This window comes from Loxodonta africana, chromosome 12, assembly GCF_030014295.1.
Source record: "Loxodonta africana isolate mLoxAfr1 chromosome 12, mLoxAfr1.hap2, whole genome shotgun sequence".
Classification (NCBI taxonomy): domain Eukaryota; kingdom Metazoa; phylum Chordata; class Mammalia; order Proboscidea; family Elephantidae; genus Loxodonta; species Loxodonta africana.
In genome coordinates this window covers 97,592,106-97,618,543 of record NC_087353.1, presented here as the reverse complement: position 1 = coordinate 97,618,543, position 26,438 = coordinate 97,592,106, and the positions used below count along the sequence as shown (strand labels likewise).

The following is a 26,438-nucleotide window of genomic DNA, read 5'->3' as shown; positions in this document are numbered from 1 at the left end:
CCTCTCGGGAAGGGAGAGGGGCTGGAGATTGAGTTCAACCAGTGAATTATGCCTACATAATGAAACGCCTATAAAAACTGGAGACTGAAGCTTGGGTGAGCTTCCTGGTTGGTGAACGATATCCATGCTCAGGAGGGTTATGTGTCCCTTGGGAACTGTCCCAGTCCTCAACCTATGGGTCTCTTCATTTGTAGCCCTTTTTCTATACTGAAACAGTAATCATAAGTATAGTGATCTCCTGGGTTCTGAGAGCTGTTGTAGCGAATTTTCAAACCTGGGGGCGGGGTAGTGGGAACCCCTAAATTTATAGCCAACAAGGTCGGAAGTAAGGACTCCCGAGCTTGCAACTGGCATCTGAAGTCTTAGGGAGACTCAGCAGTCTGGAGGACTGTGTTCCTGAATGTGTGAGGTCTGACCTATCTCTAGTGGTTACGGTCAGGGGAAGAAGAACTGCCTTTGCAGTTGGCATCAGAGAGAAGACATTTAGGGTGTGTTGCAGAAGACATACACCCACAGGCATCCTTTGGCCACTTACCAGCATTACCAAGTGTGCCAGTTAAGCAGAGAGCATACCTATATAAAAATCTGAACTTAAAGAGGTGTCAGTCTACAAATTACCAAAATCTCTGCTCACAGAACAAGAATACCAACCGAGCAGTGTGTGGACAATTCAGGTGAGTGGCTTTAAACAAATGTGGTCAGCTCTTTCTGGTTTTGAAGGATGGCCAGGAAGTCAGCTTCACTCTGCAGACACTTGTGGGAGAGACCCAGAACCATTTCCTCCAATCGCCTGCAGGCACCATCTGGGTCCAAGAATAGTTCTCGATGCTTGAACAGTGGCTATTTCTGAAAGTGTGTGAGGTAACACAGCCTCACTGTTGGGAACCTCATGGGAGATGCAGCAAATAGACAAAAAAGGCAATTCTGTCGACAGCAGACAATGACATAAGGCCAGAATAGGAAAGACCGACCAAACTGAACTGTTTCCAAGGCTCTCCGAGAGAACTCGCACTTGGCAAACTCTTGAGTCCAGATGCGAGACCAGGCAGAGGCGGTTAAAGAGGACTTCTATGGAACTTTATCTACATGGAAGATGCCTTGATTTGCTAGTGCTACAGTAACACAAATACCACAAGTGGGTGGCCTTAAAGAACAGAAATTTATTTTCCCACAGTTCTGGAGGCTGAAAATCCAAATCAGGGTCTTGGATGTGTTGATTCCTTTTCTGCAGGTAGATGGGGGTGTTTCTTGGTCTTTGGCTTGTAGATGATCCTCACATGGTGTCCATCATCCTCCTCCCCTGTGTGTGTGTATGTGTGTGTGTGTGTCTGTGTCTAATCTGCTCTTTTTATAACCCCAAAGTGATTAGATTTAGAACTCACCCTACTTGGGTAAATGACCTAATTAATATAACAAGGGAAACCCTATTTCCAAACAGGATTACGTCCATGGGTAAAGGGGTTAGGATTCCAACACATGTTTTGGGGGAGACAATTTAATCTATAACAGACAGTATTGCTGTTCCTCACCAGCTCACACCATTGAGCCTGGTACTGGGTGTTCCTGAAGGAAAAGACAAGTTGGCAGTGGAAGAACGGACCTGTTGCCTTGTGGCTGGGGTAATATTGGAGTTTCTGAATGTCTCTCCAGGGTTGATTTTAGTGTTGATATTTTTTTATCAGGTGTGGCTCTCATGAGTAACCCATCTTCCCAAGGGCAAGGGTGAGCCCAGACTTCAGGCCTAAAAGAGGCTCAAGAGCCATGCTCCTGGGAAACGGGCTCCCTTTCTCCAAGGGGCACCATATGGATTGAATTATGTTCCCTCAAAAGATACATTGATGTCCTAACCCCAGGAACCTGTGAATGTGACCTTGTTTGGAAGTACGGCTGTGAGGTAAAGAATTGAATTTTATCCAGAGTAATTTGCTTTTTGCCCTTGGGTCCTGAGAGATAACTCTAAACCCTTGGAATTTCCTGAGTAATTGAGGTACCTTCAGACCAGACCTGAAAGAATTATGCTAATGAGGTGACTCAGGTGGGCACTGGCTGGGCCAGAAAGACCACCATGTGATATCAACTGACCTCAGGGAAGTCATGACTGTATAATAAGGCAACAATAAAGGCTCTGGACATGGAAGCTCCATGGGCTTCCTGGTTGTTGAAAGACATTGACATAGGTAAGAGGGTTGAGCATCCCTTGTTGGGACATGAAAGCTCAGCATAGGGAATCTCTCTCATCTACTCTCCCCATTCAATCTCCTTTTTTGTTTTGTTATATTCTCACTTTTAATTCTTCTAGTGCTTCCCTTTATATCTCTAAATAATGCTGAGGGTTTTTTTTTTTTTTTTTTTATTGTGCTTTAGGTGAAAGTTTACAGAGCAAATTAGTTTCCCATTTGATAGTTTGTATGTAAAGTATTCCGTGGTATTGATTTCATTCCCCATAATATGTCAGCACTCTCCCCATTTCCACCCTGGTTTCCTGTTTCCTTTTGTCCAGATTTTCTACCCCTTCCTGCCTTTTCATCTTTGCTTTTGGGCAAATATTGTCCTTTTGATCTCATGTAATTGATTGTTCTAAGGAACAGGTTCCTCTCGGGTGTTATTGTTTTATTTTATGGGCCTGTCTATTGTTTGGCTGAAAGGTGGTCTCTGGGAATAGCTTCAATTCCAGGTCAAAACGGTGTCTGTCATGGATTGAATTGTGTCCCCCAAAAAATACGTATCAACTTGGCTAGGCCGCGATTCCCAGTATTGTGTGGCCGTCCTCCATTTTGTGATTGTAATTTCATGTTAAGAGGATTAGGGTGGGATTGTAATGCCACCCTTACTCAGGTCACCTCCCTGATCCAGTGTAAAGGGAGTTTCCCTGGGGTGTGGCCTGCATCACCTTTTATCTCTCAAGAGATAAAAGGAAAGGGAAGCAAGCAGAGAGCTGGAGACCTCATACCACTAAGAAAGCTGCACTGGGAGCAGAGTGCGTCCTTTGGTTCCTGCACCTGAGAAGCTCCTCTACCAAGGGAAGATTGAGAACAAAGACCTTCCTCTACAGCCGACAGAGAGAGAAAGCCTTCCCCTGGAGCCAACGCATTGAATTTGGACTTGTAACCTCCTAGACTGTGAGAAAATAAATTTCTCTCTGTAAAATCCATCCACTTGTGGTATTTCTGTTATGGCAGCACTAGATGACTTAGGGCCTTAGTCGCAGAGGTTCCTCCAGTCTCTGTCACACCAGTAAGTCTGGTTGTTTTTGTGAATATGATTTTTTTGTTCTACAGTTTTTTTTCCACTGTAAAAACAGCATGGGGGCAGTGTCTGACCTCTTCTAACTTCACAAGGGGGAAGGAGAATCAAGATCAACAGCCCAAGGCTGATTCCATGAGGCAGAGGCCAGACAAGCCTCCTTCCTTTGCCATCTTTATCAATTCTGACGCCAGCTCTTCTTCCCATGGCACTCTATTTCTCTGCTGGGTTTGATAATTCATTGCAGTGCCCACACAGAACTCACAGACCATACTCACGATTATGGGGTTTATTAGGGAAGTAATAGGTTACAATTCAGGCTCAGAAACACTCAAGGATACAGTTCTTCCACCAAGACAGTCTCTTCCCGTCAGTGCTTGCAGGCATGTCTCTCCCTGGCCCTAGGCCTCTGCCCACAGGCACTCAACTTTCTCACTCCATGGGCCGGGAAGCCCACCATGCCATCTCCTGCTGCCAGGTCTCTGCTGCTGGGTCTCTCCTGCCACTGGTTCTCACCTTCTGCAGGGTTATAGCTTGCTCACTGTCTTGGTCTCCTGCTTTCAGGAGCTTCTCAGCGCAGGGATCTCAAGTTCAAAGGACGTGCTGGCTCCTGGCTGTTCTTCTTTGGTGGTGGTGGGTTTTTCTCTTTACCACCTGTGGCAAGGTTTATTTCAAGCCCAGCGGAATGGCAAAACTGACCAATCCCCTTGGTGAGCTACAATTATCCTATCTGCACAGTCCCACCCAATCATCTGGGTGGGAGTTACAAGACCATGGCAAGAAAGGCCACACAAAAGCAATCCATTATACCGTATCCCCTCTATCGGAGACCTTCTTTTGTGACCACAGTCAGAGAGATCAATAGTGGTAGCTGGGCACATCTAATTCTTCCGGTCTCAGGGTCATGTAGGCTGTGGTTCGTGTGGTCCATTAATCCTTTGGACTAACTGCTCCCTTGAGTGTTTGGTTTTCTTTACTCTCCTTTGCTCTGGACTGGAAGAGACCAATAGTTGTATCTTAGATGGGCACTCGAAAGCTTTTAAAACCCCATAAGCTACTCACCAAAGTAGAATGCAGAATGTTGTTTTATGAATTATGTCGTGCAAATTGATGTAGATGTCCCCTGAGTCTATGGTCCTTCACCTTCCAGCCTAGGAGCTTTGCCCTAAGAGGTGTTTGGTTATATCTTAAGAAGTTTCCATAACTGTGCCCTGGTGTGCTCTATTGTCTACATTAATATACGTGCAGCACCTACAATTACGTATGTGGGAATATCCACAACCAAACCTGTATTTGCAGGTGGATATACTCCCTTACACCCTCCTGCACCACTTTAGCAAACATATCTTCCGACGTATCCATTCGTAAATTATTGTTTGTTAATACTATTGTTATAGGATTGTCTATGTTATAGTAATTACCCTTGTTGTTGTTATTGTTGTTAAGTGCCATCCAGTTGGTTCCAGCTCCTAGGGACCCTATGTACAACAGAAGGAAACACTGCCCAGTCCTGCACCAGCCTCAAAATCTTTGTTATGCTTGAGCCCACTGTTGCAGCCACTGCGTCCATCCATCTTGTTGAGGGTCTTCCTCTTTTTTGCTGACCCTCTACTTTACCACCATTGCTGTCAAGTTGATTCTGACTCATAGTGACCCTATAGGACAGAATAAACACTAGTGGCATACTGGTTAAGTGCTACGGCTGCTAACCAAGAGGTCAGCAGTTCAAATCCACCAGGCACTCCTTGAAAACACTATGGGGCAGTTCTACCCTGTCCTATAGGGTCACTTTAAGTCGTAATCGACTAGACAGCAATGGGATTGGCTTTGGTTTTTTTCTCCTTTACCAAGCATGATGTCCTCCAGGGACTGGTCCCTCCTGATAACATGTCCAAAGTACGTGAGATAAAAGTCTTGCCATCCTTGCTTCTAAGGAGTGTTCTGGCTGCACTTCTTCCAAGACAGATTTGTTTGTTCTTCTGGCAGTCCATGGTGTATTTGATATTCTTCACCAACACCATAATTCAAAGGTATCAGTTATTCTTCTGTCTTCCGTGTCCAGCTTTCACATGCATATGAGGTGATTGAAAATATCATGGCTTAGGTCAGGCGCACCTTAGTCCCTGAAAGTATGGGGACTACATGGAGGGACTGAGGCCAAGGGTGGACCTGGGCACCCAAGTGGAGCTCTTTCTTGACGGACACAGGACTTCGGGCAGACCCCAGAGATGAGCTAACAGTCACAGTGTCTGTACGGAAGAGGGTAGGCCAGCACACAGAGATGCAACATCTCCCTTCTCTCCTGGGAACCGTGTGCTTACAGCACAGCCAACAACTGCTCCTGGGATGCTGACGGAGCACCAGGCGCTGTGCTTAGGATGAGCCAGTCGGACCCAGCAGCAGCATGCTGGTGGTTAAGAGCCTGGTTCTAGAGTCCATGACTGAGTCTAAGGCCTGGTCCCAGACCTTGGGCAAATCTTGTCACCTCTCTGGGCTTCAGTGTCCTCATCTGTAAGATGGGGCTATTTATGGGATCCACTTCACAGGGTTTGTTGTGAGATTGAAATGAATTAATATATACAAAACACTTGGAAGAGTGCCTGGCACAGAGTAAGTTCTATATGAGTGTTTGATGTCATTGCTGTTATATTCTCTTGAGTGGAGACAGACCCCCCAAAAGTAAAGCAACACATAAGATGATTTCAGAGATACAACTTCTGTGAGACATCCTTGAGCGGCACAAACAGTGAAGCATTCAGCTGCTAACTGAAAGGTGGATGGTTTGAGTCCACCCAGAGGCGCCTCGGAAGAAAGGCCTGGTGATCTACGTCCAAGAAATCAGCCATTGAAAGCAGTGTGGAGCACAGTTCTGTCCTGATACACGTGGGGTTGCCAAGAGTCAGAACTGATTCGACGGCAACTGGTTTGCTTTGGTTTAACTTCTACAAAGAAAACAAAATGTGGAAGGAAAGGCTTAATTTGAGAATGCAAGGTAAGTTTCTAAGGACTGTGGAAGAAAAATCATGGTGGTTTCCAAGCAAGTGGCCTTTGAAAAATTAAATTTGACTTACACTTACAATGGAATATTATTCTGCCTTAGAAAGGAATGGAGCCTGATTCAAGCTACAATATGGATGAACCTTGAAAACATTAAGCTGAGTGAAATAAGCCAGACACAAAAGGATCAGTACTGTAAGATCTCGCTTATAGGAAATAGCTAGAATAGATGAATGCATAGAAGCAGAAAGTAGATTAGAGGTTACCAGGGACTGGGACAAGGGGGAATGGGGAGTTATTGCTGAAGGGGTACAGAATTACTCTTTGGGGTAATGAGAAACTTTTGGAAATAGATAGTGGTGATGGTTTCAAAAACAAACAAAAAAACCCCGAAACAAGCACACAATGAAATGAAATAATAATAATAATTTCACAAGTAATGCATGTGTTACACGGAGTACCTTTTCCATGTAAAATTTGAAACCTGGTTGATGAGGCTTTTATGAAGCAGAGGCAAAGTGGGAACAAGGCTCCCCAGGAGCACACAACCTCCATCAAGCAAGGATCACCCCCCTTTAACCCTGTTGCCCATTTTTACCGACTCCTAGTGGCCTCTCTCTGCCTCCCAGAGATATGTGTTAGTTCCTGGTAGAAAAAAGGAGAAAAAGGAGTTGCCCTGGTCAAGCACGAAGGGATTTGGAAGTTCTCTGACTTTTTTTTTTCTTCTATGTTTTATTGTGATAAAAATGTGCATAACAAAACATTTGCCAATTTAACATACTGTACATATTTTGCACGTTCCGGTGGCATTGATTTGTTCATCACATTGTGCAGCCATCTCCATGGTCCATTTCCCAATTATTCCACCACCACCGTTAACAGAAACTCAGCGCCCCCTGAGCTGAGAGTCCCCCTTCCTTGTAACTACTTTACTGTGGAGAACTTTGGTCTCTACGCCTTTGCCTATTTCATGTAAGTAGGATCACACAATATTTGGGCTTTCGTCACGGCTTTGTTTTCATTCAGCCTGTCTCCAAGGTTCATCCGTGCCATAGGTAGCATGTATCAGGACTTCATTTCTCTTTGCGGCTAAATAATACTCCATTGTGTGGATGGACCATATTTTGTTTATCCATAGACATTTAGGCTGCTTCTACCTTTTGGCTATTTCCCTGACCTTTTAACTAGATATTTTCTTTTGAGTTCCCCAGAAAGGCCACATTGATGCTGAGATTTGCTACCTGGGGGACTCCCAATCCCAGGTAGAGTCCCCTTCTCGATGTGGCTATCTCTTGCTTCATTTGCAAAGAGTCGTAATGACAAGGCAGGATACTTTTCTGTACCATCCTCTGCCCCATGAACTTCACCCCCATTTGAAGGTGTTTGCTCTGCACGGTGGTGATGAGGGCCAGCGATCCACTCTCCTCGATGAAACCAAGAGCGTATTTGCCAACCAGGAGTGACAGATTCCAGACCTGAAGCTGGGCTGCGCTCACTGTCTATAGGGTTCTGCCGGGGGTGGGGATGCACAAGTCAACAAAGCCAGCAGCTGGGACAGTGACCAAGGGTGCATTTCCTGTCCCCAGACTTTGTGTGGCCCGGCCCAGAGGGTCGTTTCCTCCCCTCCTTCCCTGCCTGTTCCTGAGGATTCTTCCCTCTTCACCAGATCCCAAACTCTCCCCTGTGGTTTCAGTGTCAGGTGTTAGCAAAGACAAACTGGGGGGCTCCAGGCCAAGAGACTCACTGTTTTGTCGTTGTCATTGTTGTAAAAATATGTGTAACACAACATTTGCCAATTCAACATTTTCCACATGTACAATTCAGCAACACCAGTTACATCAATCATGTTGGGCAACCATCACCGATATCAGTTGCCAAATTTTCCATCACCATAAACAGAAACTCAATGGTTCCTCATTTTTCTTTTTTTAATAGTATTTTATTGTGTTTTCAGTGAAAGTTTACACAGCAGTTTAGGTTCCCATTCAACAATTGCTACACAAATTGTCCAGTGACATTGGTTATATTCTTCACAAAGCATGAACATTCTCATTATTTCCATTCTGTTTGTTGCGTTTCTGTTAATCTAGTTTCCCTGCCCCTTACATTCTCATCTTTGCTTTAGGGTAAGTGTTGACTGTTTGGTGTCATATACGTGATAAAAGATTCACTCTTGCTTGTGACTTTTTAGCCCGGCTGTGCAATGACTGACATTGTCTCCTCAAAGGACTTCGAGGCAGCCCTGTCCAGCTGCAAAGGCGAGAGGGCTGTTCTCATCTCAAAACGTCCTGGGGTGTCTGAGCAGATGTACCCTCAGGTCACTCAGTCTGACCTTCTTGCTTTCAGATGAAAAAAACTCAGGCTCAGAGGGCGAGGGGCTTGGCCTCAGCTTCCAGACTCCCAGTTTCTGCCCCCCTCCCAGAGGCCACATCTCCTCTGTAGCATCTGGGGTGTAAGGGAGCCTGTTACCTAGGACAGCACAGAGTCATGGTGAAGTACCTGGGCCCTGGACTCAAGACTGCCTGGGGCCAACCCTGCTCTTGTTGTTAGTTGCATTCGAGTCAGTTCCGACTCCTGGAAACTTCATGTGTGCAGAGTAGAACTGCTCCCTAGGGTTTTCAAGGTTGTGACCTCTTGGAAGCAGATCACCAGGCCTGCCTTCCAAGGTGCCTCTGGGTGAGTGTGAACCGCCAACCTTTTAGTTAGTAGTTTAGCACTTAAACATTTGCGCCACCCAGGGACTAACCTCTGCTCTACCACTTAGCAACCACAGGACACTGAATAGCCATTTAACCATCATTTAACAGCCATTTACCTTCAGTGAAAAGGAGCCCTGGTGGCACAGTGGTAACCAAAAGGTCGGCAGTTTGAACCCACCAACTACTCCACGGGAGAAAGATGGGGCATCCTGTTTCCGTGAAGATGATAGCCTTGGTAACCCTGTGGGGTAGTTCTACTCCATCGTATAAGGCCCGTTCCCGTGAAGATTATAGCCTTGGTGACCTGTGGGGTAGTTCTACTCCATCGTATAAGGCCCGTTCCCGTGAAGATGATGGCCTTCGTGACCTGTGGGGTAGTTCTGCTCCATCGTATAAGGCCCGTTCCCGTGAAGATGATGGCCTTGGTGACCTGTGGGGTAGTTCTACTCCATCGTATAAGGTTGCTGAGAGTAGGAGTCGACTTGAAGCCAACGGAGTTTTACCTCAGTGAGTTCATTTGTAAAATGGAATCAAAAATAGAAGCTGTTCCGTGTCATAGATGCCCAGGATCTAATGTAATTAAGCACTCAGTAAATTCCAGCTATTTATTATTGTCAACTTTGAGACCTTTCATCAGGGCCTAGTTGTGAATTATACAGCAAGTTTATATACTGAGGGGCAAATGACAACACTCCTTTGCTATCTGTTGGCAGATCTGTAAATCTGAAGGCTTGGTTTGGGGCACCATTAATGGCCAATCATACTTAGAGAAAGTGGGTAAATTAAAAAAAACCTATTTGTAAGCAAATGCATAGGGACCAAATTTTATTGATGTCCCTGAGTGGTGTAAATGGTTAATGGGATTGGTTACTGACTGAAAGTTTGGAGGTTCGAGTCTAGCCAGAGGCACCTTGGAAGAAAGTCCTGGCCATCTGCTTCTGAAAAATCAGCCATTGAAAACGCTGTAGAGCACATTTGCACTCGGACACACGTGGGACCACCATGAGTCAGAGTCAAGTCGACGACAACTCATATTTCTCCTGGCTTATTTGTAGGCGAATGCATAGAGAGCAAAGTTGATCAGTGGTCACCTGGGGCAGGTGGGAGAGGGAAGGGAGGAAGTATTGCTTAAAGGGCGCTGAACTCCTGTTAGACGTGATGAAAACATTTGGCAAGAGTGGCGATGGTCGCACAACATGGCGAACGTAATTAGTGTCGCAGAACTCTACACTCAAATATGGTTGAAATGGCGAATAGTTATACATATTTCATCACAGTAAAAACGTGTTTTAAAAAAGACACCTCTATTTGTGATTAGGACTTCTAGGCATAGACACTTCGACTCTTCTAGAAGAGGTTGTCTGGCATAATTTCTTCCTTAATAAATACGCACCAAATGCATTCTATAAAAACCCCAAATCGCTAACCTGTCCCCAAGGAACTTTCATGGAGAGGGCAAATCTAAGCTCAAGTTGCTGATTTAGGTTGGCTCACATCTCAGTTAAGGAGTCCTGGTGGCCAAGTGAAAGACCAAAACAAACCTGTTGCCGTCGAGTCCATTCTGACTCATAGCAACCCTATAGGACAGAGCAGAACTGCCCCACAGGGTTTCCGAGGAGTGCCTGGTGGATTCTAACTGCTGACCTTTTGGTTAGCAGCCGTAGCTCTTAACCACTGCGCCACCAGCGTTTTCTACCAGAGCAGGGTGGATCCTAAACCTAAGCACTTCAGAGTAGTGTCTTATAAAAAGAGCAGGATAGACACAGAGATCCACACAGGAAGAAGACTGGTGTCAAGAACAACTGGGACTACTGACAAGGGAGGACCTCCGCTAGACCTGAAGCCTGAAAAACAGACAAATTCCTGTTATTGAAAGCCATCCACTTGTATTTTTTATTACGGCAGCACCGGGTAGCTAAGACAAGGAGTGTATCCATTTTCTGCTCTGACGTCATTTTGGAGAACCCTTACTTAATCTCTCCTTCTTCAATGAACCCACTCTTGTCTCTCACACCCACCTGCCCCATCCCCCCTCCTGGACCTCATGCACCCATCCCCCTCTGCCCTCAGGCCGTCTGCCACCCACCTGCCTGCGCAAACTCTTCAGGCTCCATACAATGGTGCTCTGGGATCCCTGACAAATCTAGCCCCTGCCTTTATTATTATTATATCATGACAGATGTACCCCTCTGATTAATTTCAGGGATCTTTAATTTCTCTAGACCTAAGACTGTCTAATGGGGGGCATTGGTGGTTCCGTGGTAAATTCCCTCCTTTCATGTGGAGACACGGGTTTGATTTCTGGCCAATGCACCGCGTCCTCAGCCACCACCCGTCTGTCAGCGGAGGCTTGTGTGTCGCTATGATGCCGAACAGGTTTCAGCAGAGCTTCCAGACTAAGACAGACTAAGAAGAAAGGCCTGGTGACCTACTTCAGAAAACCAGCCAATGAAAACCTATGAATCACAATGGTCCAGCCCACAACTGATCATGGGGATGGCACAGGACTGGGCAGCTTTTTGTTCTGGTGTGCATGGGGTCACCACGAGTTGGAGCTGACTGGTCAGCAGCTGACAGCAACAAAGACTGTCTTACTAGGGCAGCGGTTCCAGGCGTGATTCTTGACCCCGCCCCCCAGCCCCGGGGACTTTTGGCAACAGTCTGGAGACATTTTTGGTTGTCACAGTTTTGGGGTGGGGGTGCTACAGGCATCTAGAGGATGCTATTAACCACCCTACAGTGCATGACAGAGTTGCTTACACAAAGAATTATCCTGCCTGAGATGTTGCCAGTGCCAAGGGTGAGAGGCCCTAGGGCTCTGGGTAATGGCCTGTGTATGTTGGGAGAGATGGCCTAGGCCAGGTTCCACAATCCTGAGAAATGTTTGGATCTTTTTAAAGGCAGGGCCTTTCCTGGGACCTCTGAGAACACACTCGTAGACCCTTTAGGCTCTATTTCAGTATCTAAAATCTTATGCTATGAAAATTTGTCAATTGCAAAGTATCATTAGAATAAAGAGCGGGTCTTTAAATGGCTGAAATAATTGTTTAAAAGACTGGAGAGGGACCCATGGGAAGTTTCTGGTGTGATGGGAACATTTATATGTTAATCTAAGTAATAGTTTCATAGAGGTCTACGGTTGAAAATTTTATCAAGATGTGTGCATTTCAATTTAAGAATGTTAAAAACAAAAGCAACCGAGCAGGGAAGTATGGTAGCAGAATGGGATATAAATGGGATAAACTTTACAAAGGAAAATACTGGAGAAGGGTGAGGAAGGAGTTAGTCTCACCTTTTCTAGTATAGCATCCATCAATGGTTCTAAAATGAAAACATGACATATTATAAAAGCAAAAAAAAAAAAATTATCATAAAAATGAAAACACGGAGCTTTACAAATTCTCACAGAGATCTCAGGCCCTGGTTTGAGAAACCCTGGTTGGGGCACGAGACTGGCAGGCATCTGGCCCCAGACACTCAGGCTCGCCCCCACCAGGTAGGGCTGTGGGCTCACCTGGCCACACTCAGGTGCCAGGAGTGCGGACAGTGTGTTCCTGCTGCCCCCTTCCCTCACCCTGCTGGAGCCATGCCCCACTTGGGTTTTATCAAGGCCTCCTTTGCCAGGTGAGAACTAGTCCAAACAACTCTCCATTTCTACAAGGCTGCGCTGCCTGCACATTGGGGGCGAGATGCCCAGACATCAAGGACAGTGTCTTGCACTAAAGCTCTGCAGGTTCTGGTCCTCAATCTGGCCCTGTGCGGGCCTGAGCGACTCCCCCAGTCTCAGTGACTCCCCACGGGCCCCCCATCATGTAAAATGAAGCTGGTGATCCTTGGATGAACTTGGAGATCTCCTCAGTTTAAACAAACAAACAAACAGTTGCCTTTAAGTCGATTCTGACTCATGGTGACTCCATGTGAGTCAGAGTAGAACTGTGCTCCACAGAATTTGCAATGGCTAGTTTTTCAGAAGTAGATTGCCAGGCCTTTCTTTTGAGGCACCTCTGGGTGGACTCGAGCCTCTAACGTTTGGGTTAGCAGCTGAGCGTTTTGACTCTTTGCACCACCGAGGGACTCCGTGATCTCCTCCAGGGTGCTCTAAAGTACTACAGATTTCCACCGCTGGGAATGCAACAGCCGGGCTCTGGTCCCTGCTCCACCGGTGGCTCTGAGACTGCAGAGTAGGCAGGAGGACAGCCGCCTCGCCAGCTGCCTACTCAAGAGCCAGGACCGGGGTTGGCTGCCTTGTTCAGCCCTAGCTCCCCCACACGGCAGCTGTGTGACCTGGGGCAAATCGTGTAACTCTCCAAGCTTTTGTTTCCTCATCAGTAAAACAGAGTTAGCAATACCATCTACCTCAGAGGAGTGTTATGTTTAATCAACGGGCAGATGTCAAGTGCTTTGTGCAGTGCCGACTCAGAGAGCATGGAATAAATGTTGGCAGCTGTTATCGCTGCCAGGAGCAGCAGTGTGCTGGCATGGTGCCTGCTCCTTAGATGAGCCGCCACCCTGCACTGCCCTCCCTGTTAGCAGCCTCTGCAGAGGGCCAGATGCTGGACTGAGTTTGGAGAGGAGGGAGAAAGAGAAGATGAGCTCAGGCGGAAGAGCTCTGTTGGGGAAAGGGTAACAGACAGAGAAGCAGTTGAAGAACAGAGCGTGGGCCTGGGGCCTGAAACCCTGGGTTCCCATCTTTGCCTTTGACAACAGCTGTAACTTTGCACAAGTCACTTAGTGTATCTGAATCTCACTCAGTGTTGTTGTTGTTATTAGCTGCTACCTGGTCAGACCCAACTCATGGTGACCCTATACACGATGAACAAAACACCGCCCGGTCCTGTGCCACCCCCTTGATCAGTTGTGGATTGGATTGTTGTGATCCATAGGGTTTTCACTGGTGATTTTCTGAAGTAGATGACCAGGCCTTTCTTCCTAGTCTGTCTTAGTCTAGAAGTTCTGCTGAAACCTGTTCAGCATCATAGCAAAATGCAAGCCTCCACTGACAGACAGGTGGTGGCCACACCTGAGGTGCATTGACCGAGAATTGAATCCCAGCCTCCTACATGAAAGACTCCTGGTGGTGCAGTGGTTAAGTGCTCAGCTGCTAACTGAAAGGTTGGCAGTTCGAACCTGCCAACTGCTCCGTAGGAGAAAGCTATGGCAGTCTGCTTCCATAAAGATTACAGCCTTAGAAACCCTATGGGGCAGTTCTACTCTGTCCTATAGGATCGACATGAGTTGGAATTGACTCAACGGCAATAGGTTTGGTTCTTCCATATGAAAGGCAAGAATTCTACCACTGAGCCACCAATGTCCGACTCACTCAGTGTACCTATCTGTAAAATGGGGATAATGGTAGCACCTCTCTCAAAGGGCTGTCTTGAGGATTCCATGATGTAATGCACATTAAGTTTTTATCATAAAGCTTTCATTTGCAGCTCAGGATGCAATATAGAGCTGTGAGGCCACCACCCTGAGAGATGAAGTTTCTCAAAGCTTTCTCTCTCCAGAGACCTGACCATTAATTTATCGCCCCAGATTGAGCTAGTCCCACACCCACAGAGAGCCGTGACTGCATCCCGACTGGAAGGAACAACGATAATTTATTTCCTAAATTGTGGCCCCACTCCCTGGAGAAGATGATACTTAAATTTCTGCAACAATTTTTTTTTTTTTTTTTGTAGAACTTTCTCATCATGTACTCATGAAATAGAACTCTGGGGTTTAGGGCAGGAGGGTGGAGAAATGGAGATGTAGATTTGGGAGTCACACAGGTCCAGAGTGGACCTCCTTCCCTCCTCCTGACCTGCCTTCCCTCTTCCATCGTCTCTTCCTGGGCAGAGAAGACTCAGAACAGCTTGGAAGTTAGCAGAGAGCTGGTGGGAAAGGTCTCCTACCCTTTTGTGTGTGCATGGTGAGCTGTGAGCTGGGGCTGGCTGGCCCTGCTGGCCAGGCAGGTGTCCGTGGGCTGGCAAATATGTTTGTCCTTATAGGAGTTTTGGGGGACAGAGGCAGAGACCTCTGACTGTCACCAAGAGAGTGCTCAAGTGGCAGCTCTAAGCCTCTAATCCAGGGACCCAGATAGGACATCAGTTTATGTATATCAACAGCCCCTGTTCTCCTCTTGCCCCATGCCACCTGCTTTAGGGAAGAGCCCTGGCTGTGTCAGGGACAGGATGCCTGAGTAACAGGCATGGGGTGAGGGGTGGGGGAATGCCACTTGGAGCCCAAAGACAAAACAGTCCTGATCCTGGCCCCATGGGAGAGCCCCCAGAATCAAAGTCTATCTCGCTCCATTTTGAGGCTCTGTGTGTTCACCCCACCCAAAGATACCAGTATTCCCCACGTCTTTGTCTGAGAATTTTCCCAGAAGTTCTCAGCCTAGAGGAAACCCTGCTTTTGAAGGCAGCAAGGCACCCACACGTCCAGGGAAGTTCTGAACAATGAAAACACCCCTGCTTGGCCCAGGTGGAAGCTGCTTTCCTGGTCTCTGTCCTGATCAGAGTGAGGAGCCGCTAGGTGGTACAAATAATTAATGTGCTCAGTTGCTAATGGAAAGGTTGGAGGTTCAGGTCCACCCAGAGGCACCTTGGAAGAAAGGCCCTGGCAATCTACTTCCAAAAAACCAGACATTGAAAACCCTGTCGAGCACAGTTCTACTTTGCACATATGGGGCCACTGTGAATCTGAATGGACTCCATGACAACCAGGAAAAAAAAAAAAAAAAGGAATGAAAGCTTTCCTGGCTTCACAAGCCTTGTGGCTGTGTTTTATTGGATCCCGGCTAAGTTATTCCCCAAACCTGCTCTAGAGTCTTGTTTTGCTTCCCCAGAAAAGGCTATTTATTTGGTTGGCTTTGCTCCCTGTAATGTCTTTAATATATTGCTCCTTCTCGTCTTTTTTTTTTTTTTTTCAGAATTCCAGTCTCTGGTGAAGTATTAACTAGCTTTGGACCCAAAGAAATGTAAGGACTGACCTCAAAATTCTGTCCCCAACATCCTCCTCTCTTCTTGGCTCATCTCTGTACATTTTTCTGACAGCACATGACATCAATCAAACAACGATCAGGACCGTTTGCCAAGGAAACATTTTGGTTGACACAGTGACCTTGCCATGTGTTCTACTCGGGGGCACAGCCAGAGGTGAGTGACTGTGGCAATTCACAATGTGCTGATTTCTGCTACTGTCTACGCTGACTCTCATGGTGACCCAGTTTCCCACAGCTGGACAGGTTTGTCCACAGGGTCTAGTGGAGTCTTTGATCCTGCCAGGGCGGCAGTGCTGAGACAAGGCACCAGCAAAACGTATCAGGAATCTTGTTCTTGTTAGCTGCCATTAGAATTGGCCCCCAACTCAAGGCGACCCCATGCACAATGAGTTCGGACAATTGTGATCCATAGGGTTTTCACTGGCTAATTTTCAGAACCATCACCTGTCTGTCAGCGTACTGTACTGTGGTGGGTTGCATGTTGCTGTGATGCAGGACATCATGCTTGGTAGAGGGCCAGCAAAAAAGAGGAAGACCCTTAATAAGATGGATTGACACAGTGGCTGCAACAACGGGCACAAATATGGTAAAGTTTGTGAGAATGGCACAGGACTGGGCAGTGTTTTGTTGTGTTGTACGCGGAGTTGCTATGAGTCGAATGGACTTAAAAGCAATGGGTATGTATATATATATATATATATTTCTTTTTTATGTGTATATATACATATATATATATATATATATAGGCACATGGGGTCACTACGAGTCAGACCTGATTCAACGGCTCCTAACAAGAATAATTTTCAGGAGTAGATCTCTAGGCCTTTCTTCCTAGTCTGTCTTAGTCTGGGTAACCATGCTGGTTGTTGAAATACCAGTGGCATAGCTTTCAGCATCACAGGAACACACAAGCCACCACAGTACAACATGCTCACAGACGGGTGGTGGCTGCGCACAAGGTGCATTGGCTGGGAAGCAAACTGAGTCTCCTGCATGGAAGGTGTGAATTCTACTGCTGAACCATCACTGTCTCCGTATCTGTTAATGTTATGGAAGTTTCATTAAAGTCCAGATATTTAAAAAGTAAAGTTAGACACCAACAGGGGCATGCAGTGGAGCTAGGATCCTGATACCCTTCAGCAGAGACTAATGGAGTAATCACGCATGATGAAGAGTTTGGTGGAATCGAGCAGCTGCCTAAGGTGCCTGGGATCAGGACGAGAATTTCTGGTCGTTGAAATTTCACCCGCGGGTAAGAGCTTGAACTAAAGATAGGAAGCAGTGAGCTTTGCTTTACTTATCACAGTATTTTGTCCACTTGGTTTGCAAGTGGAACTAAGCTGCCTTGTGTTCTGTGCCCATTGTTCACTGCACAGTCAGGACTGTGAGGTCCAGTGTCCTCATGCCTGAGTGTCAAAGTTGGCATTTCTCAGCCTGGCCTGCATGGCTCTGTCCCCTTGGGGACTGGTTTCTTCCATGGCTGCAGGTGTGAGTGATCCAGACCCACCACATCAGCTCAGCCTGGCCCCAAAGAGGCACAAACGCCAAGTCCAGATTCTGCCCCTCTGGTGGCGGGTGCTTCGGCAGGAGGGTCCTCAGGGTGTAGGGGAACAGAGGAAAGGCAGGAGCCCTCCCTGGCTGTAGGATGCCCGCTGTGACTTGTCTCTGGGAGGAGCCCAGCAAGAACTCCTCTCCTGAGGATGTGTGCTGGCTGGCCGACTGTGTCCACTGTCCCTCAACATTCCTTGTTGTCCTGCCTACCACTGAAATCAGGAATGAATGAATGAAGAGGAAAGAAGGCCCTTTTGCCACTCCTGTGGCACCCTGTCGTCTGGGCCCCTGAACAGCCTCGTGGAGCTCCCGGGCCTCTCTCTTCTCCCTTCCTGGCCCACACCCCAGCCCATTTTCTCTTTCCCTCCTCTGGCTGCTTAGTTCCTCTGCCCCAAACTCCATCCTCTTCTTTAGGCTTCACCTGAAATCAGATGGCTTCACGTATCTTGGTTTCTGCAAACTGAGGCTGGGCAAGAGGAGTGGGCCCAATCCCTCCTACCAGAGAGAATGTATAATGTCATGTGACGTATCATACTGAACCTTTTAATTTTTTACAGTTTTGGGGGGCTAGTTTTTCATTACTAATTGATATTTTCCATCATTTGTTTCTTCCACTGCCTTTAAGTTTAGGAAGTCTTTTTCCCTCCCCTAGATGAGCTGGGGGCTGGGGTTTTGGTCTCGGTTTTTCTGGCTGATAGATGCCCAAAGCTCAGAGAACTTCACAGAACAAAGAGCGAACCCAATGTGAACTATGGACTTGAGCTGATGATAATGTGTCAATGTGGGTTCGTCAATGGTAACAACTATACCACAGGAATGCGAGATGTTAGGAACGGCAGAAACTGTGTGTAGGGAGGAGGGGGGTATATGGGAACTGCCTGTACTTTGTGCACAATTCTTCTGTGAACCTAAAACTGCTCTAGAAAACAGTGTATTAAATACAAAAAGATCGAAAGACAAACAAGTTGGGGAAATATTTGCCACGAGCATGGCCCACAAAGACAAAATACAAGGACGTCACAAATCAAGATGAAAAATACTGGGGCATCATTAAAGAAAGTTATAAAAAAGAATATACCAATAACTAGTAAGCATATGGGACGAACAGTCAAATATACTAGAAAAATATGAAGAACACTAAGATACATGCTTGGTTTATTCATTTAACAAAAGGAAAAATGATACTACGCTGTCTTACTTATCAACTATCTCATTATCCAACATTTCACATTACGACAATACTGTAGTAAAAAATCTCTTACCTGACTGTTTCTCACATTAACGGCATGTGTTTGGCAGTAACAATCACGCAGAGGTGCAAGGTGAGAGGAACACTGGTTATGATGGTTAACTCTAGTTAGTGTTTGTCATGGATTGAATTGTGTCCCCCAAAAATATGTGTATCAATTTGGCTAGGCCGTGATTCCCAGTATTGCGTGATGGTCCATCATGTTGTCATCCGAAGTGATTTTCCTGTGCGTTGCAAATCCTAACACTATGATGTTAATGGGATGGATTAGCGGCAGTTATGTTGATGAGATCTGCAAGAATAGATTGTATCTTAAATCAATCTCTTTTGAGATATAAAGGAAAGATGTGAGCATAGAGATGTGGGGACCTCATACCACCAAGAAAGCAGCGCTGGGAGTACAGCACATCCTTTGGACCTGGCGTTCCTGTGCCAAGAAGCTCCCAGACCAGGGGAAGATTGATGACAAGGACCTTCCCCCAGAGCTGACAGAGAGAGACAGCCTTCCCCTGGAGCTGACACCCTGAATTTGGACTTCTAGTCTCCTGGACTGTGGGAGAATAACTTTCTCTTTGTTAAAACCATCCACTTGTGGTTTTCCTGTTACAGCAGCACTAGATGATTGAGACAGTATTGGTTTAACCATATAGCGACCACTTCTTTATGCCTCTGGGCCTCGTAGGTAGTATGTTACTCTGGCTCTAATGTATTTAGCATCAAGCTGGGTCCCTTTTGAAATGTGTGAAGCTCAGCAGATTGTAGTTGAAGCCTCGTTGTATAGGTTGAGCATTCTATTAGGTAATAAAAAATTTGTAATGAAAGGGTGGTTAGGTGTCAGCTTGGCTGGGCCATGATTCTCAGCAGTTTGGCAGTTATGTAATGATGTAGTCATCCTCCATTTTGTGATCTGATGTGGTCATCCTCCACTTCCGCTTAACGACCTGGTCCTTGGAACCTAACCATGTCAATAAGTGAGGAGTGGGTGTATCTGATAAAGGCACAGGCAGAGGACACTCGCTCACACTCCTGGTGAGTTATAAGTTAGTATCAACTTTCCAAAAGTCAACTTAGCAAATGCAGTAAAGGTCCTCAAATAATTTTGGGGGGAGGTCTGTGAGTACATATGTGTATAGAGAAAAACACTGGGAGGGAATAGCGAAAACATTTATAGAGACGTTTTTTGTTATCTTGCATTGGGCAAAGCTACTGCAAAAGACTTCTAAAGTTTTGAAAAGCAAGGACATCACTTTGGTTTTTTGTTTGTTTGTTTGCATTGGGCATATCTGCTGCAAAAGACCTCTTTTTATTTACTTATTTTTTTATTTTTTATTGTGCTTTAGGTGAAAGTTTATAGAGGAAATTAGTTTCTCGTTCAACAATTAATACACAAATTGTTTTGTGACATTGGTTGCAAACACCATGATGTGTCAACACTTTCCCTGATTGAACTCTACATGATTGAACTACGAAGCACCTTCCTCACTCACGTGTGTTATTATTTGTTTTATGGACCTGTCTAACCTTTGGCTGAAGGATGAACTTCAGGAGTGACTTCAGTTCTGAGTTCAAAGGGTGTCTGGGGGCTACATTCTCAGGGTTCCTCCAGTCTGTCAGTCTCTGTTGCTCTGTAGTGCTTTGTTGCAGCAGTCATGGGACACCAAGGTAACCCCTCTGCTGAGAAGTTAGAAAGAGACAAAGCGATACTGGAGTTCTTACTGGCAAGGAGAAGAGAAGAGAGAGATGGTATGGCAACTACAGCTTCCTCCAGAACCGGTAGCCATTGCCCTGGCATCAGCAGAAAGAGGCTTCAGCGGGAAACGTTCATGCTCCCCCTTTTCCCACCAGGGCGTGGATATGGGGTCAGAGGGACACCTGTGTGGCGTTTCCTGGAACTAGCAAAGGGAAGGCTTTTCCTCTGTTAGATATCAAATTTCTGAACCTGGAAAAAGGTTTCCATGATTAGCCTCATTTGTTTGGAGCAATTCTCTTTCTAAATTCAACTGCAGTGATTTAAAAGTTATGTGTGTGTGTGTGTGAGAGAGAGAGAGAGGGAGATACAGAGCCAGAGAAAGAGAGAAATCGCCTCTCTGGAGAGTTACAGAGATAGGGAACCAGAAACCAGAATGGCACTGCTCTTGGCTGTAGTCATCCTTGTTAAAATCTAACTTGTTTATTCCACCCAAATTAAGCCTGGGGGTGGGGATTGTGGAATAAATGTGCCTGGGGTGGATGCATTCAGCATGTCACACTCTCAAATTAGGGAAATGGGTCACCTCCCTGGGACTCTTTGGTCCAGCTGCCAGCTTGGGGTCAGAAGCAAAGACAAACTAGGACCTCCACAAGACGTCCGGCACCCTGGAGACCCCGGGGTTGGGGGAGGGGAAGTGTCTGTGGTTTCTTGTGGCACATAGCTGTCGGTCGGGCATGTGAAATCCCATTTCAGCACCTCCAGAGGCCCTCTGCCAAGCACATCTATTTTAAATCCTGCAGCCGAGATCGCACCCGCTAGGTGGGTGCGAAGAGCTGAGGCACGACTTTCCAACCTAACTCCGCAAGGACATGTTTTCCTTCCAGCCCCAGCCCCCCGCCCCTGTTGGTGAAGCTGTGAGGACAAGCCCTGTCTTCCCCCATCCAGAAGGATCGTCCACACCATCTGGGTGCATTGTGAGGTTGACATTTCTTGGAACAGTTGAACCATCAGTGTGCGATTTGAAGTTGACGTTTCTTGGGATGGCTGGGAGTGCCCACCTTGTTTGCACCCAGAAATGCCATTCTGGCAACAGACAGGCAATCTGATGCTCCTTGTCTGTAAGAACTCAGTGCTGATGCAGTAAGTGGGGTTCTCAGGTGTCTATCACTGCTCAGGCAAAAGAATTCCAGGAGAAGGAGCATAGATGGACAGCTCAGGAAAATGGAATATGAGGGGGGCTTTTCACATCTCCAAGTTACTGATCCACCTTGGGTCCCGGGGGAGACAGCCAAAGGACTCCCTTCTCCTCCTGCCCCACAGGAGAAGCCAGGGGTCTTGGTCCATTCCTGAGCACCAGTGAGCTCCTGGACAGCTGACAACTCAGCTCATCCCCATGGTCAATATCACATGGTGTTACCACCAGCCACTGACCAGTGTCTTCCCCAAGACTCCATCGGTGGCTCCAAAATGGTGCCCATAGGCTGAGGCCAGCCTGCAGATGATTGTGATCAGCCATGCAGAGTCTGAAAATTCTTAACTGCCAACGTGGAAAATTTGGAGGTTCCATGTGAAACAGCTACATATTCAGCTACTCCTGCAAAATCAGGATATCTGGCCACAGTGCGCCCACGTTCACGCCTGGCAAGCATCCATGGGCTGGGTTTCAGGAGTGACTGCCTCCCCTGAGGGTTAGCTGTGGTGCCCCTTGGCCTTTCTGCTCATGGGCCATGTCTGCTCAGACCCTGTGGGCACCTAAGTGTGCCACCCTGCTCGAGAACCACAATTCCCAGAGGGGCTTCTGACCAGGAAGGTCTCCTCAGGGTCTAGCTGCCAGCAGAGCAGAGTCCAGAGGAGCAACTGCGGGCCCCCAGGCCTGAGACGTACTACTGCCCTCCCAACCATGGTCACCACCTACAGGGCTGTGTTTATGAGATGTTTTCCCACATGTGGCCTCACCTGTCCTCATAAAAGCCCTCAAGTGGGAAACAGTACATGGCAATTACCTAGAGCAGGAGATAGTTTGGGCCAGATAAATATACCAACATGATAGACTGAAATTCCAGCAGAAGGAGTTTCCCATGGCAGAAATGGGAGCAAGTGTAATCAGACAAGATTATCTGGCCTGGGGAATTGAGGGAACTTTTTGTCCCTGGGGGGCCCTGGTGGTGCGATGGTTAAGAGCTCGGGGCCTAATCAAAATGTCAGCAGTTTGAATCTACCAGCTGCTCCTTGGAAACCCTATGAGGCAGTTCTACTCTGTCCTATAGGGTCGCTATGAGTTGGAGTCCACTCGACAGCAACAGGTTTGGTTTGTTTGGTTTTGGTTTTTTATTCCTGGGTAAAATCGGTGACATAGGAAGACAATGCCAGTGGAGTAAAAGAGATTGGGTGAGTACACCAGTGATCACTGAAGCACTGTTTGGCCTAAAGGTGGAAACAACCCAAGTGTCCATCAACAGATGAACGGACGAACAAAATGTGGTCCATCCATGCAGTGGAATATTTTTCATCTATAAAGAGAAATGAAGTTCTGATTCATGCTATGACATGGATGGACCTTGAAAACATTACGCTGAGTGAAATAGTCAGACACAAAAGGATAAATATTGTATGATTTCACTTAAATGAAGTAACTCGAATAGGCAAAAGCGTAGAGACAGAAAGTAGATTAGAGGTTACCAGGGGTGGAGGGAGGAGGGCGTGGAAAGTTATTGCTTATACTGAGCTTCTGTTTGGGGCGATTGAAAAGTTTTAAAAATGGATAGCGATAATGGTTACGCAACACGGTGAATGTAATTAATGTCACTGAATTAAATACACTTAAAAATGGTTACAATGACAAAAATAATTTTTATATTTTACCACAATAAAATGAAAGAAGAAAAAAGACTGGATGAGGGGAGAGTGGCTGGAAGCCTTTTCCAGAAGACAGAGGAGAGGGTGGTGGGAGTCTAGCTGAGGGAGGCTTGAGAGGCCAGCATTTCCCAGAGCTGTGGGGAGAGGCGCCCCCTGCTGGACACGAGGAAGCCTGCTTCCCTTTTGTCAGGGATTTTAGGGCAAAAACAATCACCGCTAATATGTATGGGAAGTGTGGTAGGTACTAGGCACCATTCAATGTATAAAAAGCATGATTTCAAGTATCCCTCACAACAACCATGTGAAATCAGTGCTATTATTATCATTATCCCTCTTCACAGTTGAGGAAGCCAAGGCTCTGAGGAGCAAAGTGACTTACCACATCCCAGTGTTGCTCCAGGACTAGAACTGAGGCAGCCTGGTTCTCGAGTCTAGCCCAGACCCACTTCAAAAACCAAGTAGGACCAGCGCTTCGTAAGGCCTCTGTCTCTGCTCTGGCTCAAAAGGTGACGGGGTGATTCTCCTCAGGAGCAACAGGCTGGGCTCCAGTGCTCAGGGCCCGCCCCCTCACACCCACTTCTCACTCAAATCTTCCTCCTTTCTCCGCACCCTGCTTCAGCCTCCCCTTTCCTCACGAAGTGGACACGTGCTGACAAGGACTTTGACCAAATCACTTTCCCTTCCTCAGCCTTGGCTCTCTGGACCTCTGTGTTACTCCACCTCTCTCTTTTCTGAGTGACTTCAGTTTCCCAGCCCTGGGAATTTCTGTTGCCTCTTTCATTTGACTAAACAATTCTCAGATGTCACTGAATTATATACACTTAAAATGGTTAGAATGGTAAAAGCTTTGCCTCTCTCTCCTTTTTCTCTCTCCCTCAACTTTCCTTGCTCCACGACACACGTGAAGGGAAAGATTTGTGTGTGTGTGTAGTAAAAAAAAAAAAAAATATATATATATATATATATATATCATAAAAGTTGCCATTTTAACCATTTGTAAGTGTACAATTCAGGGACATTAATTATAGTCTCAATGTTTTACAGTCACCACCACTATCTATTTTCAAAACTTTTTCATTACCCCAAACAGACACTCAGGGCCCCTTAAACAGTAGGCTTTCCGCACCCTCCCCAACCCCTGGTAACCACTAATCTACTTTCTGCCTGTTCTAGACAGATAGACATTTGTCTATTCTAGATATTTCATATAAGTGGTATCATACAAGATTTGTCCTTTTGTGTCTGACGCATTTCAGTTAGCATAATGTTTTCAAGGTTCATCCGTGTCGTAGTATATATCAGGACTTCGTTTCTCTCAATACTCCATTGTATGTATATGCCACATTTGGTTTATCTATTCATCTGTTGATGGAGGGAAGGACTTGCTTGTGGGTCCAAGTAAAGCAGTTCACGTTCTAAGGTTGGGTAGGGGGAGGAGACACCCACCACATGCCCCAGGGCAGGAATAATCCCCCACTCCTGGTCATTCCAGGCTCAGGGAAGTTCGGGCTTGTTGGGTCCTCTGCTTGGTTTGTGGTTAGTCCATGACCAGCATCACACCAATAGAACAACTTCTGCAAATTTACAACCTGCCCTTCCAGCCCAGTGCTCCTAAGACATCAGGTCTGTCATGGATTGAATTGTATCCCCCAAAAATATCTGTCAACTTGGCTAGATCGTAATTCTCAGTATTGTAATGATGGTCTACCATTTTGTCATCTGATGTGATTTCCCTGGGTTGTAAATTCTATCACTAAGATGTAATGAGATGGATTAGTGACAGTTATATTAATGAGATCTACAAGATTAGATAGTGTCTTAAGCTAATCTCTTTTGAGATGTAAGAGAGAGAAGCGAGCAGAAAGACATGGGGCTTCCACACCACCAAAAAAAGCAGCACAGGGAGTAGAATGCATTCTTTGGACGTGAGTTTCCTGTGGGGAGATGCTCCTAGACCAAGGGAAGACTGATGACAAGGACCTTCCTCCAGAGCCGACAGAGGGAGAGAGCCTTCCCCTGGAGCCGGCGCCCTGGATTTGGACTTGTAACCTACTAGACTGTGAGAGAATAAATTCTTGGTTAAAACCATCCACTTGTGATATTTCTGTTATAGCAGCACTAGATAACTAAGACAAAGCCTTTCCAGCTCTGCTCTGTGGGTCAGTGTGGACCTGGGGTGTGAGGTCTACTCTGAGCCTGGAGAACAAACAATTAAAAAGCTCTGTAGCACAGCGAGAAATAGGGCTCTGGCCCAAAATGCATTTATGACTCAGGGGATTAGACTCTTTGCAGCTTCTGTTAACATTTAGCTACCATGTTGATGGTTTGATCCAAGAATTCTCTGCAAAGTCCTTGAAAACATACCCTTGCAATAAAAAGAAATGAGCTGTCAAGCTACAAAAAGCCACAGGAGAACCTTAAATGCATCTTGCTAAGTGAAAGGAACCAGTCTGAAAAAGCTGTATACTACACGATTCCAACTATATGACATTCTGGAAAAGGCAGAACTATGGAGACACTGAAAAGATCAGTGGTTGCCAGGGCTCAGGGGGAGGAGGGAGGGATGAACAGGGATAGCACAGGAGATTTTTAGGGGAGTGAAACTATTCTGTATGATACAGTAATGGTGGACACATGACATTGTGGATTTGTCAAGACACGTAGGACTGTACAACACAAAGAGTGAACCCCAATGTAAACTACAGACATTAGTTATAATAATGTCTCAATATTTGTTCATCAATTGTAACAAATGTACCACACCAATGTAAGATGTTAACAATAGAGGACACTGTGGATTACCTGGGTGGCACACATGGTTAGTGTGCTAGGCTGGTTGGTTTACAATGGCTGATTTTTTGGAAGTGGATTGCCAGGCCTTTCTTCCAAGGAGCCTCTAGATGGACTTGAAGTTCCAAACTTTCAGTTAGCAGCCAAGTGCATTAACTATTTGTACCACCCGGGGGCTGGGTTGCCTTCAAGTTGATTCCAACTCATGGCAACTCCATGTTTTACATAGTAGAACTATTCCATAGGGTTTTCTTGCCTATAATCTTTACAGAAGCAGTACTTCCACAGAGCCACTGAAAACAACAACAACAAAGAAAACCCAACCTGTTGCCAACGAGTTGATTCCAACTCATAGTGACACCACAGAACAGAGTAAAA

The 26,438-nt window shown here is 46.2% G+C and overlaps 1 long non-coding RNA gene across 2 annotated transcripts; it reads right to left on the bottom strand.

The window, feature by feature from the left end:
- Positions 1–3,182: 3,182 nt before the first annotated feature.
- Positions 3,183–25,248, bottom strand: LOC135233015 (uncharacterized). Of its 2 annotated transcripts, XR_010323713.1 has the most exons (4): positions 23,650–25,248; positions 18,738–19,016; positions 12,232–12,260; positions 6,203–9,509 (listed from the first exon to the last, which is right to left on the bottom strand). It is a non-coding gene; the product is annotated as an uncharacterized LOC135233015 (long non-coding RNA). The 2 variants fall into 2 exon arrangements; XR_010323714.1 differs by lacking the exons at positions 6,203–9,509; positions 12,232–12,260 and adding an exon at positions 3,183–6,185.
- Between the last annotated feature and the right edge of the window lie 1,190 nt (positions 25,249–26,438).